Genomic DNA, 19,917 nt, shown 5'->3' on the forward strand with positions numbered 1-19,917 from the left:
TTCCTGTGGAATAGACGCGTTTGGCTTGTGCATGTGTTTATCTCCGCGGCGAACACGACAAACGGTTCAAATTTTCAGAAGCAAGTAATTACTGTCGCATAACTTTGTAAGTTATAATAAATTCCGTTTTATTTTTTTATAACTATACACTGGTTCATTAACTGCGCACCTAGGTGTCAATTATCGCTCTTGTGTACATAGCTTAGTTAGTTAGTTAGTAATAAAAGGGCATCTATCCATGTCGAATGGGATAGTCGCCTTGATTTTTCGCAGTATAGGTTATTGGCGGTATTAGGGGCAAAGGAAAAGACAAGAAAGTTATGAAAAGAAAATAAAAAAATACATTATTTTAGTGAAAAAGCCAAGTAAATGATAGTAGTTTGAAAGTAAGTAAAAGTACCAAGAAGACAAATTATTCACAGTTCAAAGAGCGAATATTTTTGTATAAAATGTTTTGATAGCTACAAAAATACGAAGTGAAGGGGATAGTAACTTTAAATACGTATGTATTTATTATTAAGATGTAATATGTATATACAATATATTAAAGATAAATAAATAAAATAAAAAAATAAATAAAAGATTTTATTATGAATTTTACTATTTTATTCTAAAGGGCTATCCTTCTTAGTATTTTCATCGTGTGGCGTCTATCCATACAGGTAGGCATCTATCGTCAAAAAAATAGGTTAGCAAAAAGTCAATTTCTTCAAAATCAGTAAATGTTAGATCAATAAAATCAAGTCTTAATGTAATGTAAAAGATTAAACTAGTTATATCCATAGAAATTTTTCATGGTAAACTAATAATTTTTAAACTAGGAGGCCTTTTCAAAAAGTGGGCCATCTAGCCCGGTTTTACCCTAGTCTCAAACTACGAGTTAACGATAATAATACGGTAACTACTCGACTACGTGCAGTACAATCCTGTTTGCCAGCACAGCAGCCGAGCGCGAGTAGCGTAATTGTCAGCGGCATCCTTTCATAAAGTAGCGGATTAATTGCAATTCTAGGTAAATAGTCGCTGACCGCATTAAATAATTTAAAGAAAATCTCTAGGAAAGCATCATTAGACAAGTGCTACCTTTGTCGAGCACAGCTCCCGGAAGCGATTTTAAATTTAATTTCACACTAGCGGGAGTATAAGGAGAACTTTCTATTGAAGCTTATAGTTAATTCAAGGAGCAAGGAGTTCCTTATTAAGGAGCGCCGGGGCGGCGGCGGCGGCGGCGGCGGCGGCCGCGGCCCGCAGCGCGCCGACGCCGCTCGGAGTAGTGGCCACCGCCGACGCGCGACGGTACAAATGACAAATTCACTCGTGCACTTTTCTTGTAATAGCAATTGCAAGAGCAATATTATAATTCGTCTAAAATACATACAATTGTAATTCCGTTTATCCCCTACAGCTGTAGAAGTTGGTGCAATATTAAGGTTTTCTCAGGCCCGCTACACGTTCGTTGCGCTATGTAAGGATTACTACTCCACCTTAATAAGAAATGGTACATGTTAATTAAACGGAGCTGCGAAACTCATGAAAGCCGTGGTAGTGGCAGCCTAATGGTTCGACCTGCCGCCTCACAAGGCAGAGGCCGTGGGTTTGACACCGGCCTCGCCCCATTGAGATTCTCGGAATTTCTGTGAGAAATTTAATTCGCACTCAATACCATCTTCATGAAGGAAAACTTCGTGATGAAATCTGCACATTGAAGAAGGTTCACAACCCTCGGAAAACATGTGAAGTTCGCAACCCGCATTGGGCCAGTGTGGCAGACTATGGCCTAAACCTTCGCCTGAGAGGAGACCCGTGCCCAACAGTGGAATGCATAAATGGGTTGGCAGTGCTGTGGTGGTGCAAAATTTATAGCGCAAGAGCCAGAGCTGCTGGCGATGATCAACGCCAGCTTGCAGCACTCTCGTGTGTCTCGTGTGGGCTGCATTCGCCTAACGAACATCGCTCTGTGTTAATTTATTTAAAAAAAATAGCTACTATAAGTTTTCCAGTTCTTAATGTTTATATAAGTGTTCTTAGTTGTTCAATTCGCCAGGAAAACTATTATCATCGTGAAATACCTAGTACTTTAAGGAATTTTTAGTGCGTAAATATCGGCTACAAAATTTTCTCTTTACGACTGTTAAACTTGTGTATGACTTTAAATTTTAGTAAAGAATAAAATTTCGTGATATATTCCTGCAAAATCAGTGAGTGTTGTGAAAATTATCAAAACAACAGGATTAAAAGTGTTTTTTAAACAGGAGACTCCTTGCGTCGTTGCTACCGTTCGTTAAAAAAGTGTCTTGCTATTACCCACTTCGTCGCAACATTGAATAGATAACAGCTGAATACAAAACTGTACCATAATTTCGCCGGTACAACTTGTGTGCGCAATGGTCTAGCGGGATAGCGGCCGGATTCAGATTTCACCGCCCGCGGTTCGCATCTCAGACGCTGAAGGGTTTTCTGGGGAGTATTTCTTTTTTGTTTTGTTTTTTCTTTTTTCATTATTATTATTTTATTATTGCTATTATTAAAAAAAAAATCATACTATTATTATTATTTTGTCCTGTTACCAAAGTCTCATAACATAACACATATTATAAATTACATACGTACAACGCAACACTGAACTTGACTCCTTTTGCTTGACTTTTGTCAAACAAATCTCGGAGACAACGTACCTTCATACTTTCCATTAAAACACTTTTATTTAGTTATTTGCATTATTATTATTACACATAAAATTTAGTACAGACAGTTTTTGGCTTTGGTTGATTACCGTTACGTATATAAATAGCTATCGATTAACCCATTAACACTACAATAACTGTCGTGTATTTGCAAGCGGGTCTCAATTTACTTCAATACATTTGAAGTAGACTTTGATGTATTTGCTTGTATTATACAGACATACATAAATAAAGTGCACGCCTGAGACCTTTAACTATTACATAATATATAATATTTATTAACAATACCTCGTATATATTTATATATACATTTATTAATTTTACATATTAATTTTATTAATATTCTTTCCGTGCGTAAGTTTTGTGAGTGAGATTTATATGTTTTAGGTAGATTAGACCAGACAACCCTGGTTCATTTCAATTATCTGATAGATTAAGGATTAGAAATAGACAATAGCTCACTGTGCTAGTGGGAACTTCGTATTTGGAAGAGGCCTGTGTACATAATTTACATATTTTTTTTAAGTACATTCTGTGCGCTTACATTCCATTTGATACATTCCAGTGACGCGATATCCAGTACAATATGATGACCAGGAGAATGTTGTCTGAAGAAAAGAGCAAGAAGATGGAAGCTGAGCTCAATGAACTGAGGGCACTGACAGATAGGCTTCTTGAAGAACGCGATGTATATGAAATGGAAATGCAGGCGCTCAAGACTTCACGAATGACATTAAAAGGGAAATTTGATGAAATTCGACGATTTTGTGAAGAATTAGAAAAAGAGTGCAAACGAAAGGAATTAATTATAGAGAGCTTCCGAGAAAATCACCAGGAACACGAAGACGCCTTAGACCGTATCAGATTTCTTGAAAGACAGGTAACGGAATCAAATGCTGAAGTTGCATCATTACACGAACAAAGCGGAAGTTACGACCACCTAACGACCTTGTCACTCCGTGATGAACTAGCTCTGGGAGACAGGAATGTATGCAACAGTAAATTATGCAGCACTAAATCGCAAGACCCAAGATTTTCCAAATTAACCAACCTGATAAGAAAGAAATCGAAAACTCTTAAGAAAGTAAAATCAGAAAAATTAAATTTACACAAGGACAAGGTGAAGATGGCCGAACAAGTGAAAGATCTAGAGTTAGATCTTCAATCGCGAACTAAAGACCTACTTTCTACGCAGAAACAACTAGAAGAACTTTCAGCTGCAACTAATGAGCTTTTAAAGCTGGGTACTGAGTATAGAGAACTTACTCAAGTCCTTCTTCACGATGAGCTTAGTGAAACAAATGGTCCAGTAGAAATAAATCAGACTCCGTCCCCACCACCCACATCATCAACGCAACCAACACGTGCATCGTATGCCAGCGTTGCTGCAGGAAAACGTGTCTGCTCCACTACAACTGTTGAAGTTCGACACAGTCAACGGTCAACCAAGACTATTAGAACTCCGACCAGGCCATCCAGAAGAACGGTAGTTTTTTCCGATAAAATAGGCGTAGGAGTAGGCCACCACCTTAGTAACCACTTAAAACAAAGGGTAGTCAACTATTGCTATCCAGGAGCTACTTTTAGTCAAATTATTACACTGTTAAGTGATTGCAACTTTGATAAATATACAACAGTGATTCTTATAATAGGTGATAGTACTAACATTAGTAAAAAAGAAGTAAATAGTAGCATTGACGTGTTCTTGAGAATTCATGAGAAGTGTGGGTGTAAATTCATACTAAGTGCATTCCCTTACTGCTCTAACCTAGGCATCGCTCGTAATAAGTATATATATAACATAAATTCGCACATACATAATTTGACTTGCCGTCATAGTGACGTTATATTTTGTTTTGACATTAATAAGTTCGTAAGGAACTTCAAACTTTTTGAGGATAATTTACTTTTACCCCTAAGGTATCTAAGACATATAGCTAGTTTGCTATCTTTTAATATTAAGGACGCTGTTATAGAAGATATAACACAGTCCCACGACAATGCTCCTACTTTAAGTAGCAACAGTATACATTTTACTAACCATAATTTAAACTAAAAAACACGACAACAGAAAAGTCTAATCGTTTCCATGTAGTACATCAAAATATTCAAGGCTTTTCTGGCAAAATATTAGAAATAAGTCTTTTTTTGCACGATATTTCCGTTGACGTGTTTTGTGTTACAGAACACTGGCTGAAAGATTACGAAGCCATTAACAATATAGAAAATTATGTAATAGTCAGTTCGTTCATAAGAAAGAGCTTAAGTAGAGGCGGATCCATGATTATTATTAAGCGTAACTTAAAATTTAAAGAGCGTAAGGATATCACAAATCTTTCTACTGAACGAACTATTGAGATTTCATGTGTGGAATTGGATCAGTTTGTCGTCTTATGTGTATACAGGCCCCCCTCTGCTAATTTTAACGAGTTTGAATTAATTATGGAAGACAGTTTAAAGCGGATTTTTCCAACCAAAAAAAACGTAGTAATATGTGGAGATTTCAATGTAAACCTGTTGGAAAACTGTTCTACTTCTGCAAGACTCATTAATTTATTTCAAAGTTTTAACTTGATTAATCTTTTTTTAGAACCAACTCGCATTACTGCCTCCTCTTCTACTTGTATTGATAACATCTTTTGTAACACAGACGCAGTGTCTAAATCAATAATAAATTGCTTAAGATCCGACCATAGTGGCCAATTGGCTTCTTTTAATTGTAAAATGAGCAAGAAGGTAGACCAATTTCTCTGCAGACCGATTACCACAGAACGAATAATTAGATTTCAAAATAATATCGGCAACAGTTTAAATTCCCTATCCCATATACCGGAGGATCCAAATACTTTATATAACACGATATTTGGTTTAATTAAAAATGAATTTGACAATATATTTAAATCGAAAACATTAACTTTCCATAGAGAGACTAAATTCAACGATTGGGCAACAGTGGGTATTCATAAGAGTAGGTCTCGTTTGTATGAGCTATATGCTATGAAAACTTATAATACTAATTCCAATTTCATAGAATATGTTAGAATTTATTCGAAAATATTTAAAAAAGTTTGTGTAGCTGCTAAGGTTAAGTTTCACAGCGACAAAATTAGACAATCGATAAATAAATCTAAAACTACTTGGAGCATAATAAATAAAGAGTCAGGCAGGGTTAAACTACACGATAGAGATATAGTTTTAGAATTAGACAGCAAACTTATAAAATCTAAAGATAAAGTAGCCCAAGCTTTTGAATCGTTCTTTTCGGAAATTGCTGTGAACACTACAAAATCATTAAATTCCTCCCCTTCACTTGCTATTGATCTCCTAAAGGAAAATGTTAACGTTTGTGGCAGTTTATTTAATTTTCGTCATGTTAATCCACAAGACATCATAAAAGCTTTTAAGTCAATACATGTTAAAAAAACTGAAGATCTATGGGGCATATCAACTAAAGTTATAGACTCAGTTATTAATCTCATTTCCCCACAGTTAGCTGTAGCTTTCAATAGGTGCGTTGACGAAGGTGTTTTTCCCGATTTAATGAAATACAGTAAGGTTATTCCCTTATTCAAAAGCGGTAGGAAAGTTGATCCTAGCAACTATAGGCCCATTTCAATTTTACCAGCTTTAAGTAAAATATTCGAAAAGGTTATGCTAACTCAATTACTGTCCTATTTCGGTAGGAATCATATTTTTCATAGTGAACAATACGGGTTTACTAGTGGTAGATCGACTAGCGATGCGGGGGTAGCGTTACTAAAACACATCTTTGATGCTTGGGAAAGGTCCCAGAACGCTATTGGTGTTTTCTGTGACCTCTCAAAGGCATTTGATTGCGTTGATCATAATACTCTTATTAGGAAGCTGGAACATTACGGTGTAAATGGCAAGGCGTCGAAACTTGTCTCGTCATATCTCAACGGTAGAATTCAGAAAGTAGGCATAAATGGAGCGACTTCTTTGGGTTCTCCAGTAAAAATGGGTGTTCCGCAGGGCTCAATACTTGGACCTTTCTTATTTCTGATTTATATTAATGATCTGCCATTCTTTGTTAAGGACCATTGCGAAATAGTGTTGTTTGCTGATGACACATCCTTGATTTTTAAAACAGACAGACATGACATTAACCATGACCGTATTAATGATACCCTCTCTAAGGTAGTTTATTGGTTTAATGCTAATAATTTATTGCTTAATGCCAAGAAGACAAAATGTGTTAAATTTGAATTACCTAACGTAAAATCGACTAGTCCAAGCATAGAAATAAACGGAGAAAAGTTAGACCTTGTTAATAAAGCAGTCTTCTTGGGAGTGACCTTAGATAGTAAACTTCAGTGGTTTCCACATATATCGTCCCTGGCCAGCAGATTAAGCTCCGCTGCATACGCAGTCCGCAGAATACGTGAGCTTACCGATGTTAGTACTGCTAGACTAGTTTACTTTAGTTACTTCCATAGTATAATGTCCTACGGGATTCTCATGTGGGGTAAAGCGGCAGATATTCAAACCATATTTGTATTGCAAAAACGAGCGATTCGTTCTGTGTACCGTCTAGGCTCTCGGGTATCTCTCAGAGAAAAGTTTAAGGAGACTGGTATCATGACTGTGGCATCACAGTACATTTACTCAAATATTTTATATGCCCGTAAAAATATACATAATTTCAATAAGAAAGAAGATATCCATAATATTAACCTTAGAGCTAAGTCCAAACTCATGGTACCACGATTTCGTTTAACCAAGGTAAACAACTCTTTTATGGGGAACTGTATACGTTTTTACAATAAGATTCCGGAGCATATATTAAGTTTATCATTTCCTAAGTTTAAAAACTACATTAAAAATATTTTGATCGAAAAATCATATTACAAAATTGAAGACTACGTGTTAGATAAAGATGTATGGAAAGACGACATGGCTCCAGAATCCACACAAATTTGATTCAAAGTGTATTCCATAGCATTTAAGTTTATTTGAAAAGAGCAATCCCTAGAGTTTCTTGCTCGTTCTTCTCAGGGAGGTCAGCGTAGTGAACGAGCAGTACCTTAAATGTGACGTTTTCAAGTGTAAATTTATTTTACCTATGGAATAAATAATCTTTGACTTTGACTTTGACTCTACACGAGAGCGCGTAGGCGCGGGGAGAGCCCGGCCGGCCCGGCCCGCGGCCCCCGGCCCCCGGCCCCCGGCCCGCGGCCCGCGGCTTCGCAGTGAAGCAAATAAAATGTACATTAAAGCAAACTTAGTTATGAACAAAGTTACGAGAAGAAGGTCGTAATAAAATGTGCATTTCATTCGACGTACACACGTGCTCAGCTAATGCTTCGTTTAATTTAATTCGTCTCCCTCGTCGGTCGACGTTTGCCCTTTCGGATGTTCCTTCATTGATTTATCCACTTTTCTTGTAGGTACTAACCGCAACTTTTCCGGCGAGTTTATAACGACGAAAGTGAAGCAAAGTAAATTTTGGCTCCCCAATACATTTCCGCGGAGCAGCACCTGATTCAATAAAGAAGTTTGCCGGCTTTAATCAGCTCATAAATTATTGGATAAGAAGGCTCGCCCGCCGACCGCAACGTGATTTTATTTCGGACGCTGACAGCGAGTTGTTTCTCGTCACTTCACAAACAAGGGGTCGATCGATGTGGAGAATCAAATAAGGCGCGTATCGAAAATCACGTAAGAGGAATGATATACGAGCGTGTGATATAGACGCCGCGGCTACGGTCCGACGATGATAATGTGCGTGAATTATTCACTGCGTCCCCCGCGCGCCGCACCTGCACGCTCCCTGTAGACCGCCGCCTGTAGGTATATTAATAAAATTCTGGCCATGTTGATACTCCCCGACGGCGCTCTACCATTCGTACCTCGCTCCCATTCTCGCATTCCACTCGTCGCGATTGCATACCGAGAGCGTTCTGGTCCGGAGGCTCCCCACAGTGCTGACCAAACACAATCGTGTTCTTTTTCAGTGCAGCGCCATTTAACAATCGAATTCTCTTCTCTTCAATTTGAGAGAAGCGAAAACTCGCAAAGGTATTCCACTCTCGGCGGAGCGCGAAGCGGAAACTCTCGCATGAATCGGTCGCGATTTGAATATTCAACAAGGGAAAAGATTTACCTGCAACAAAGTCGCAAGCTGCGCCGGCGATTTGACGTAACGATCGCGCTCAGCAGCTTTAGAGCTGGCGCTGAACGACTCTTCCGCCGCGCCTAATCTACCACGCTACTTCGCGTCGTATTTCACAAACGAAGATAGATATTTACAATTTCACGCGAAGGGGCGTCTCTGTATTACGTGTTACTTCAGCGCAGACACGAGAAGATGAGACCTCGCTGTGGCACGCTGACCTACTAACCTGAACGTTTGTGGATCAGCCGCGCTCACTTGACGAATAATTTTACTCGCACTGCAACTTCACATTAATGGAACCGAGGCGAGGCGAGAATCGCGTTGAGTTCTGTGTGGTTGTCTATAACGATATATTTGTGTAAATTGTCCGTTGTATAAATAACATATTATTTATGCAAGAGGGTCCCGTCAGCTCCGAGATCATTAATCGCGTCGGTGGTTCGCGAGACACTTGTTGCTGTAATTTGATTTGTACACGTCGCGACGCGCGACGGGGCGACGGCGCCGCCGCTGCCGGTACGCGGCGCGCAGCCTCTGCAGCTGTGCGAAGGCATTCCTAGAAGAGCACGACCCCCGGTTTTTGCGCCGCGGGCACGCACTATGTTTTTGTGCTTTGAGGCCATTATGAAAGTTGGGCTAGTTAATTGTGTGGCATAATTATACGGCAACTTCGTAATACTCTTTGAATAAAGTTACAGCGGCATTCAGCGCGTAAGTGGATAAAACTAGTAATAATTTTTCTCCACGAATTATGATAGACATGGCACGTCATGGTCCTCTGGTCCATTAGTCCATCTGACATCACACACTTGCATGTTTAATTAACCGACTTCAAAAAAGGAGGAGGTTCTCAATTCGACTGTATGTTCTTTTTTTAGTATGTATGTTACGCGCATATTTGTATTCCTCTGTATTTGTGAACCGATTTTCATGATTCTTTTTTTGTTGGAAAGGGGGAACTTCCATAGTGGTCCCATTTCATTTTGAATAAAATCATCCACCTCGAAGGGAGGCTGTTCACGCATGAAGATTCATTTTTATAAATAGCGCCTAACTTTAATTTAGGAGCAATTACTTTAATGGTTGATTATGCTATTTCTCCAATTCAAGGCGTTTTTCTCTCAATAAAGTTTGAGTAGTGAGAACCGATTTTTATTATCTCCAGTGTCAAGTCCTGTATAGTGGCGAACTAGGGGATATTTCAATAAAACTTAGCAAATAGACGTAATTCCACGTACTTTTGAGGCCGATTTTTAGGGTACTCTGTACTGAGATTATATTTTGTCGAATATTACTTATTTCAAAAGCTAATTTGTGAATGAGCTGCATGGTGAGTACAGTTCTCTATAAAAATACCTATAGGTGTAATTGCTAATTCATTTGCACATCCAGAGTATTTAAAAATATTTTTGTGACCTTTTATGGTACCGGTCTGCTGTCAACTCTGTTAGTCGGTTGGCGTGCTGTTATGGGACGCGTACTGATGTAGGATGGGTCGTTGTACTTTTATTTAACTGTTTATATGACATGTAGTACAGGTCTGGGCCAGGCGGGTGTAACAAAAAATGCCACGAAGCCGACCCTCTGTTATAATCTCCGCTATAATACGAGAACGCGAACTCCCAATCTGTACTCTTCGTCGAAAAAGTCTGTAGTTCCCAAACCTGAACCCTCCTTGGAGAAGAGGCGTGCTCTGCGGTCACAAATATTTATATGGCTGAGACAGGACAGCTCATTTGTGGACGTGCGTTCTGCGCCGGGCGCGGCAAGGAGGGTGTGTAGAGGCGAGCTGTTTGCCCTCCGCCTTTGTTCGCTAATGAATGCTTTAATAATTCTCGTCTGCCGCTGAAGCTATACTGCAAAAACAAGTTTTTCCTATCTTAATTTTTTCTCTGCTTTCTGAAATTGTTTTCCGATATATTAAATTTACGTGTACAAAATCTGCTATTATCTTTGAGGGAGGAGCGAAATTTATAAAGTCGAGGAACAAAATAAGGTATTGCGTGATAAAATTATTTCAAACTCGTAAATGCACATCGACGCAGCGGGTTAAGTACATCATTTTGAAATACGTTTCATGCAATTACATTGCATAGTAACTACTAAACATCTGTTTATCGATAGATACTTCAATTTGTACAATTTTTAATACACTAAAGTACGTTTTTTCAACGCCCTATCTATTTTATCCAAACACTATACGGGGTGACAGGTTGGACGAGATAAATATTTAAAGCAGCGAATGAATAGCTGATACCGGTACGAGATATGTAAAAAAACACTATTTTATTTTTAAATATTTTTCTCTAAGGAAAATACTGTTTTTGTAATACTCTGCGCAAGATCGAACATGCAGCGAATGCCCGCTACCCTTACCGGCCTCGCACCCCCGCCCGCTTTCGCTCGTTGAAGCGCCGCCGGCCACCCGCTACCTCCCAGTTGGTTCGCTTGCGCTCTTATATTAGGGCGCGTTCAAATTAGTCGCTGTTAGACGCGCTGCAGCTGCGCAACGGCCGCGCGACAGTCGCTCTGCTGTCACGGTTAGTGAGGTGTACATATTAATTTTTCAAATTAATCACCATGGATGGAAATTAAATTGAAAAATTTATAGAGAATGTAAAACAACACCCTACAATATGGGATAGCATTTCCGCCAATCGACTGGATAAAAAAAGGCATGGGAAAATTTATACCTAAAATTATTTTGACAAAATAAAGGTAAAGAACGGATTCTCCGTATATTCTGGTATTCTATTTAATTTTTTCTTCTTCAGTTTTAACAAAATAAGTAAAAGTAATGTTTCTTCGATCGTCTCTAATTCTCAAATTCTTGTGCGACTACCCACCGTCAGCAAATATCAGTAACAAAGTAAATAAATATTTAACCGCAATTTAAATTGTGCAACCACATGATATTAATTTTGCTTCATGTGGTCTTATACAAATATGTATTTCGACTGAGTCGCTTTCAAGATATCCTCTCGTTCTTATTATAAGTCTTGCTCACACAAAAGCAGTAGACAGAAGTAAAACTCACGCCACTAAAGAAATAAATAGTTAAATATACTCACAATAAAATATCATTTGTGTATCACGTTTAAATGTTCGAAAAGGTGAGTCAGCCTAAGTAACGATTAACTTCATGTATTATTACAAATTTAGAATAAGTTCATTTTTGTAATTGCCTTATATTATTATATCTAAATAAAGACATTTAAAATTCAATTCAATGTTTCTTCGTCAGAATCCATCGCGTGTCGAAAGATAAAACGTCACTAAAAATTTGATCGCACTTCAGCAACGCGACCCTGTCCTTTAGGAAAACCCGTACCCGGCAGTGGGATCAAATACTTCAGAAACGTTTGCGGGCGTGGGCAGAACTACTCACGGAAGTTTTGTCGCTATCAGATGAATAATAATGGAACGCGAACAAGGCAAAATTTCACATTTTTTGTTTTAATGCATATGGAGTAGCATGATATCAAAGTGGGCATACTGAAAAGCTAATAGACAAAATTGACTTTTGAGTAGAAGATATTTACTAATCATTTAAAACGCTTTACAAGATAGGTAGTAAGAAATTGAAATCTGGTATGAATGATACAATTGATTTAATGCGCCCCCGCTACGCTCTTTAGCTTTGATTAAACAACATTTCGATCGCTCGTCATTCAATTTTGAATGTTAAGATAAAATTAGCCACCAACCTAATGGTATTCGGTCTAATTGTATACTTAAACGAAACTTGTTTCTAAAAAGAATACGAACCCCTGTGAACAACATGTTAATAACAGGTCATTAAGCGTTTATTTGTACGTAGAAAACGTCCAAATACGTTATGTTGTTCATATTTATTAGATCCGTACCGCGAACACGCTAACTTGATTTATGTTTATTCATATTTATATTGAATAACTGTAAACTGCATGATGTTAAGAACAGCACGCAATAGTGTAGGGAACGCGAACGTGAGCAGAGCAATAGTGACGAACGAGGGCGAGCGACGAGGTGCGAGTTGAACTCACTCAATGGATTTTATATACTCTCACTGGATGCAACTCAAAATGACTCCTTGGTAGAAAGTTTCCAACACAGCTAAACCGTAAATTCAATTTTGACTTCTATCAAAAAGCTTCGAAACGCTCTACTACAAATTGTTCTGTTTTATCTCAGGTATTAATTACGTTTTGTTTCGGAAGATTACGTTGGCGTTATATCTGCAGTATTAGGAGGCAAAGCAATGCTTATAACATGCAACAATGGTATATAACGGCGCCTCATTTTATCTAAATTATTCCAAGTTACCTTCGGTTGCGATTTGGCAGTAGTCGGGTCATACGTTTGAAACATTACGTAGACAAATTTTATTTCCAAATAAAAAGGGTCACAAAACGAAGACTAAACAAATTCATCGTGAAAGAACCACTTGGGAATTAGGTCCTTAGAAGCCTGTTTCTCTGCGAGATGATGTATGTAAACGACGACGGGCGCATGGAACGACACTGCTATTATCTCCCCCGCACATCCCCAGATCCCACCCCCTGTACTGGCACATTTCAAAAATGCCTCCCCTAACAACTTTACATTGAGTTATTTTGTTTAATATTTGAACGAGTCGTAATCATGTTTCTAGATGGTTGAGGCCGAGAATAATCAGATGGTGTACGGTGGGGCGCGGCATTCATCAATTGCGAATAACAGCTGAAAGAATGGCCTGCCTTGTCCCTCACATAAAAATCTCATTTCGCTGCGAGGGAGGGCACGAATAGAGCCGAGACGCCGTAATAAATACAGCGCTGATAATTTGAGAAGTGCGTGCCGACTACCTCCGACGCCGCCCGAGCCCGACCGCCCGTTCCGCAAAACAAACCTAGCAGGGACTTTCTTTTAATCAACTTTGTGTAATATTCATGAACTTTGTGTAATATATTGTACATAGTTAGAGCAGCAATATTTACTAAATTTGTGGACATATTAATTCGTTCTGCAAATTCCGGGGCCGCGAGCCGAGGTGTGTGGAGAGAATCCCCAAGCAAAGTAAAATGCTAGGACAGCGGCGCGCAAACCACGCGAGGTCTAACATAAACTTAACTTTGAGAGGCACATCGCGTGCTACAGGCCCACAGGAGTCCGGAATCTGGAGCTTACGAATCGTCGTCGAGCATTTCCCACTCGTTGGCCGTGTAAGTAAACGCACGATATCGATCGCTGCCAAGCATTATTCTTTTATTGGCGCCCTCGTCTCCGGTGGCAAACCCATTATAGAAATGGGGCCAAACGAAAGTTCAAGGTCAGTCTCCCGATATTTCAAAGAATACTGTACGCGAATTTAAAATTTAACTCTTTCCAGAAAAAATACATAAATTCTTTATGAATACTCAAAGAAGAGTTGTTTTAACTGTTCAAAGTATTTCTCAACTTCTGCAAGCTTTTTCCTGCGTATTTATTCCTAAATTCCCGTGGAATTCAACGTTACGAATGTAGAAAATTAAAAAGATCGCCTCAAGAGCGTCGCGACCTCCCGTTTTCCGTCTCTGTTCCAATCCAACCCCGTACAAAGTAGAATTCTCTTTGACAAAAGCTGTTCCAGCCCGTCGTCGCGGCGCGTCGCTACGAGACCTCGCTATCGCGTGTATAACAATTAATAATACCGTTGTAGCTTCGGTGCTGTCAACCGACTTACATTACTAAAGAAGAGTTGAAACGACGCGGGCACAGACGGCGGCCCGGGAATCATGCGCCATCTCGACTGTAGCCACCAACAGTGAGGACATTAAATATGTATGGGTTTGTCAGAGGACGCGCTCTCGTTGCCGGCAAAAGTGTTTGGGAATTCATTTAAATTCATGAAGACGTTAACAAAGCAATTAAGAGGCTGCGTAGCACCGCACCGGGCGCGTCTTAACCGGTCGGGCGCTTCGGACCTCAGACCTCCTGTCGCCGACATCTACCGACTTACTTCGCATTACTATGAAATGTATTATTTTATTTATATTAACATAAAACAATTCATATCTGCTATTACTTTCTTTATTATATCTATGTTCAGTTACAGTTTCCGTGTGGCTATGACAAGTCATAGACTCTACCTCTTCACAATAAAGAGTGTAATAAACAAAATACAGCAATACAGAGCAGGGCACAATAACAAAGTAGTTTGCCTCGTTTCTGTCCGTAGCGCCCAACAGGGTAGCACGATCCTCTTGCACTTTTCCACCGGCCCTGCCACCCCTACTACAGCGACTCTCCACGAACTCCACGGCAACAATGTTATTTAAACCACAATTATTTTTTTGCCTCTGATGTTGTTTGTTTTTCACTATCTTTTTAAACAGCATATATAAAGAACATTTTCACGTACTGGTTGTTCTGAAGCGGGTCAATCAAACTGTCCAAACTTTCCGAACTACCTACTGAGTCTGTTCGGTTTCAAAGCTACTTCTCATTTCCGTCTCACGTTTGGCAAATGTTAAACAAGTTTCCGATTCAATAGTTTAGAAAACTTATTGACACAGTGAATCGAAGATCAGAGCGGCGCCCCTAAGTATTTGTGTGCTGTGTAGCTGCAGAGTGGCGGCGGCGGTCGCGCCGCGGGTACGACAGCGACTTGGATTTGCGGATTTTGCTAAGGAAAATAGTACGCTTCCAAAACCCGGTGGTTCCGCCATTGCTGCAAATCTCCGCTACATAAACAACTTTTTCAGACCCGGATTAAACGGACGACTTTCTACTTTATGAGCGGCGGCTGTCCCCTTTTGGCCGCATTAATCTCAGCTTCTACATTCCCTGTGTCGCACCACATGTTGTAAATCACAACAGGCAGAGCGTTATCCGTCTCGTAGCATATTACAAACGATCAGAATGAGAGTGCCGATCTTTGTCGATCTTACCAATAGAAACCAGCGATAGTTGCTTGTTTCGCGACACGGCGGTAGCGAAGTTCACCGGACGAACGACATACGCGGTCAATGAAATTTCAAGCATAAATACATTTCTACCTACTGAATTGTGAGCACCCAACCGAGATTCGATGACCATTTTGCCTAAAATCAGTTATCCTTGCGCACGATCCAAAACGGGAACATAATAAGTATTTAATTGGTTGATTGTTATACGAAGAGTGCTTAAGTGGGCATTAGCTTTTTCCTCGCATTTGTCTCAGCGCAGGACGAGGGTGGGGTGGAGGCTTTCGGGAAGCTGGCATAAACGAGGACATTACGAGGAATAAAATCTTTGCACTATTCTCTTGTGGGATCATTTGCCTTGCCCATTGTGACCGCTCGTACCTTCAATCACCGCCGTCGAATAAGACACACTAAGGACAAAAGTCGTGATTTGCTGACATAGGCTATTAACACAAAAGCATTATCGTTTTATTTGTTTCGCTGAAGATGTAGCGACCCGTACTAGATCTCTATCATTTGACCTATAAATTTGCAAAATTTATAAATTCGGTTGGGTAAATAGAGTGCTGAGAGCGAACACAGCCGAGCGAACGCTGACACACATATATCAGGGAGAGCGCGGCGCGGGTCGCGGCCGCTAATTGGGCTGGCGCGCGCCGCGCCGCAGCATGCGCTCTGTGCTCACGCAATATACGCACTAGTATGGGTTGTAATCCATAACAGTCATTGCTGCTTGCAATTAGCAATCGACAATCTTTGTGGTTGTCTATGTGTGTGTTCATGGCACCCGCGACACAGGGTTTCCCGAGTGCGGGGCTATGTTGAATGTGTGCGTTATAATTATTATTTGCTTTATTCTTCTCGGCTTGTTAGCTGGTTTGAAATACATTTATATTTTATATTTTATTTTTTTATTATTATTATTATTGTTATCGTTATCGTTAACGTTATCGGTATCGTTATCGTTATCCTTATCGTTATCGTTATCGTTCTAGTTAACGTTATCGTTATCGTTATCGTTATCGTTATCGTTATCGTTATCGTTATCGTTATCGTTATCGTTATCGTTATCGTTATCGTTATCCTTATCCTTATCCTTATCCTTATCCTTATCCTTATCGTTACCGTTACCGTTATCGTTATCGTTATCGTTATCGTTATTGTTATTGTTATTGTTATTGATATTGTTATTGTTATTGTTATTGTTATTATTATTATTATTAATCTGTTCAAATTCAGCGAACTGCTCTTCTAAGCCCATTTATAACCAACAATTCAATTCAATAATGTTTGGATCTGATCAATTTTAATTTTGGAACAACTATTGGACTCTTGTCTAAAATGACTAATGTAAAAATAAACTGCTAGGTCTGCGGGTGGAAATTAATTGCCTGCCAGAAACAAATGCACCTCCTATAAATCATTTATATAGGAGATAAAGCATTGCATTTGCATGACCAAGACTTAGGATTCAGAAGTCGTCGGAAGGCCGTCGAGTCACACCGTCGCCCAAGACACTTCACTATAGAAATATCTAATTGCAAATAAAGCGACCCTTTAAAATCGTTTTATAAATTCAATCAAAATATCTTGAATTACTTCTTAGGTAAGCAAATGAGCACACAACTCTAGGGGTTGCCCTTTGGAACTAGGTAGGTATATTTATTCCTTATATATATTTATCATTCACAATATTTATTTAGAAACATCATAGCTTGAAGCAACTTCAAAAAAACTAAATTTAAACAACGTTTTTTGTTTCACTGCCAAACAAAGTACCAAATTTTTAAAATCTTCAGGGTTCTTAAGACAGAAATACGTCATACGTTTCTCCTTAATGAATTCGTGGTTTTGCAAAGACGACGAAGTTAGTATAGCCAGACAACTCTTGTTCCTCGTACATAATAACATTACGTAATAATCTGTCACAATTTTTCATAAATATCTACATATAGGGTAAAACCGGGTTACATGGCCATAGGGGGCAGATGGCCAATCGCAATATTTTAATGATCCGCTAACGAGATGGCGATAGTTATTGCTCAGTTCGCATCGTATCGTGTCTAAGTGCAAGTATACGGCGAATATGTTGAGCAAAAAAAAAGAAAAAGTAAGTAAAAACTTTGTTAATTGTTTTGACTAATGCTAAAATTTTTCAGAGGGTTCGTGGTTTACACTAAAATGAAGTTATTTTTTCAAAATATGGATTATTTTTGTATTTATCGCTTAGTCCACATCCAATGCTTTGTTATAAGCTCAAAATTTTACGTGTCATGTTTTTCTTATTTTAATTTTATGTGTGACCACCTCTCCCGGAATGTTAGGACAGATGGCCAATCAAAATCGGTGTAAGATGGCCATGTGACCAACTTATACCGATCACACAAAGGTCTAAAATATTGATAAAATAATTTATTTATTTTCGAACTTGTTTTAGATTCATACAAAATACAAAAGAAAGGTAGCCGCAATGAGACGGAATTGCACTGAAGAATTATTAAAAGCAGCTATTAATGCTTAGGAAATATCCCAATACTTGTAAAGGGCCCGAAACTTCGGTTTGTTTGAAAAAAAAATATACGCGATTGAAATCCGGAAAAATAGTTTCATTTCAACCCAAGAACTCATAGCTATTAAAGCTGCTGCTGCTATGAAACCCGCCTCTTCGAAGACTGGCTCCAATGCGTCGTATGCCACTTTTGGGTTCAAGAAAACTGAGAATTTGACGGCATGAAGAAAAAAGAAGACTTAAAAAAACAAAACACCAAGTAAAAGACCTATCAAAGTCTAGAAATAATTGCTGGCCATCTTACCCATAGTCCTATGGTCATCACACCCGGACACCTCGGAAGGGATGGCCAATCGTATTATTTTTAGACTAATTTTAAGGTTGGTCTCAAGATAATTTGTTCTATTTTCTGTTAAATAATTAATAGTCAATTGTTCAACGTTTAATACGAAACAAAGATTTGCAATGTAATATCTAAAATTTTATTTTGACAGCTTTTAGAAAAAGCTATGGTCATCTGTCCCGGTTTTACCCTATATTATTCTAAACACACGTTACATTTTTTGATAAATTGTAATACCTTTAATATCTTTAGACTTCTTTCTCGAAGATTTTCAGGCCCCATTCTATCGTGAACGCGGCGTTATAGCAGAGCGACTTCAATAAAGAATATTTAATGTTCATTATAAACTCAGAATTTTGTAGCGGAATTCAATGAAAACTTCTCGAGAGCTTTCTTTTAAACTACCTCTCTTTTCCGCCTACTTTTTGTTAGCATATAGATATCGGCGGACTTGAAGAGACGCAATTCAACGGATTCCGCATAGTCCCGCGCTCGCGTCGAAACTTCTCGTTGGAGATTTAAAGTGCTACCCTTTAGTCATTAACCAAATTGAAAAAGAACGTTTGTTTTGCTTTGCATCGACGAAAAAGAACCTATTCACTTCGTTTGTTCTCTGGCTAGTTCTAGGTGGCGAATAAATCGTTTTTCTTAACTGGAGCTCGACATAAAAGAGTTATCTACACTTCCAGTGGAACGTTATCAATTATCACAATGTTACGACATTCTGAATCTTCTCACGTGTCTTTTGTGTCAATAAAATATTTTAAATCGTAAATTGAAGCTCTTTGCAGAAACAAAATGAATAATTTTCGAATAATTTGTGCCACGACCGGATTTCAATAGTATTTATTCAGATTTATTACGAGCGAATACATACAATTAAATGGAGTGCCTTTGCAAAGTACTATGAACCTTTTAATCGCATTTTTATTTAATGTTCAAAGTAAAATTCAATTTTGCTGGCAATTACCGGTTCTAAAATAAATTCACAATAATTTTCACATTCATCCACTTCAGCGCAACCGATTCGATGTCTCTCGACTCAGCTGCAACGCATTAACTCACACGTGGGGTTACAATTAATATTCGCTTCGTAATTTGGGAAATCGTCAGTCGATGCTTGTCAGAGGTTTCATTGCGGCATTTCTAGTTTAATTGCAAAAGGGGAGATCAACCTCCGTCTAACGCTAAACGCTATCTATACACAACGACAGACCGACCTCTCTCAGTTCTAAAATACAATATTCAAGTAGATTAAACCATAAAGCTATCACAGCAACAGTCTGCAATTGACATCGTGGTGCTTAAAGGATCAGCCGTCGGCGACGGAGGCGAAGGCG

Source organism: Hyposmocoma kahamanoa, unplaced genomic scaffold (genome assembly GCF_003589595.1).
Source record: "Hyposmocoma kahamanoa isolate Upper Pololo Valley unplaced genomic scaffold, ASM358959v1 169, whole genome shotgun sequence".
NCBI lineage: Eukaryota > Metazoa > Arthropoda > Insecta > Lepidoptera > Cosmopterigidae > Hyposmocoma > Hyposmocoma kahamanoa.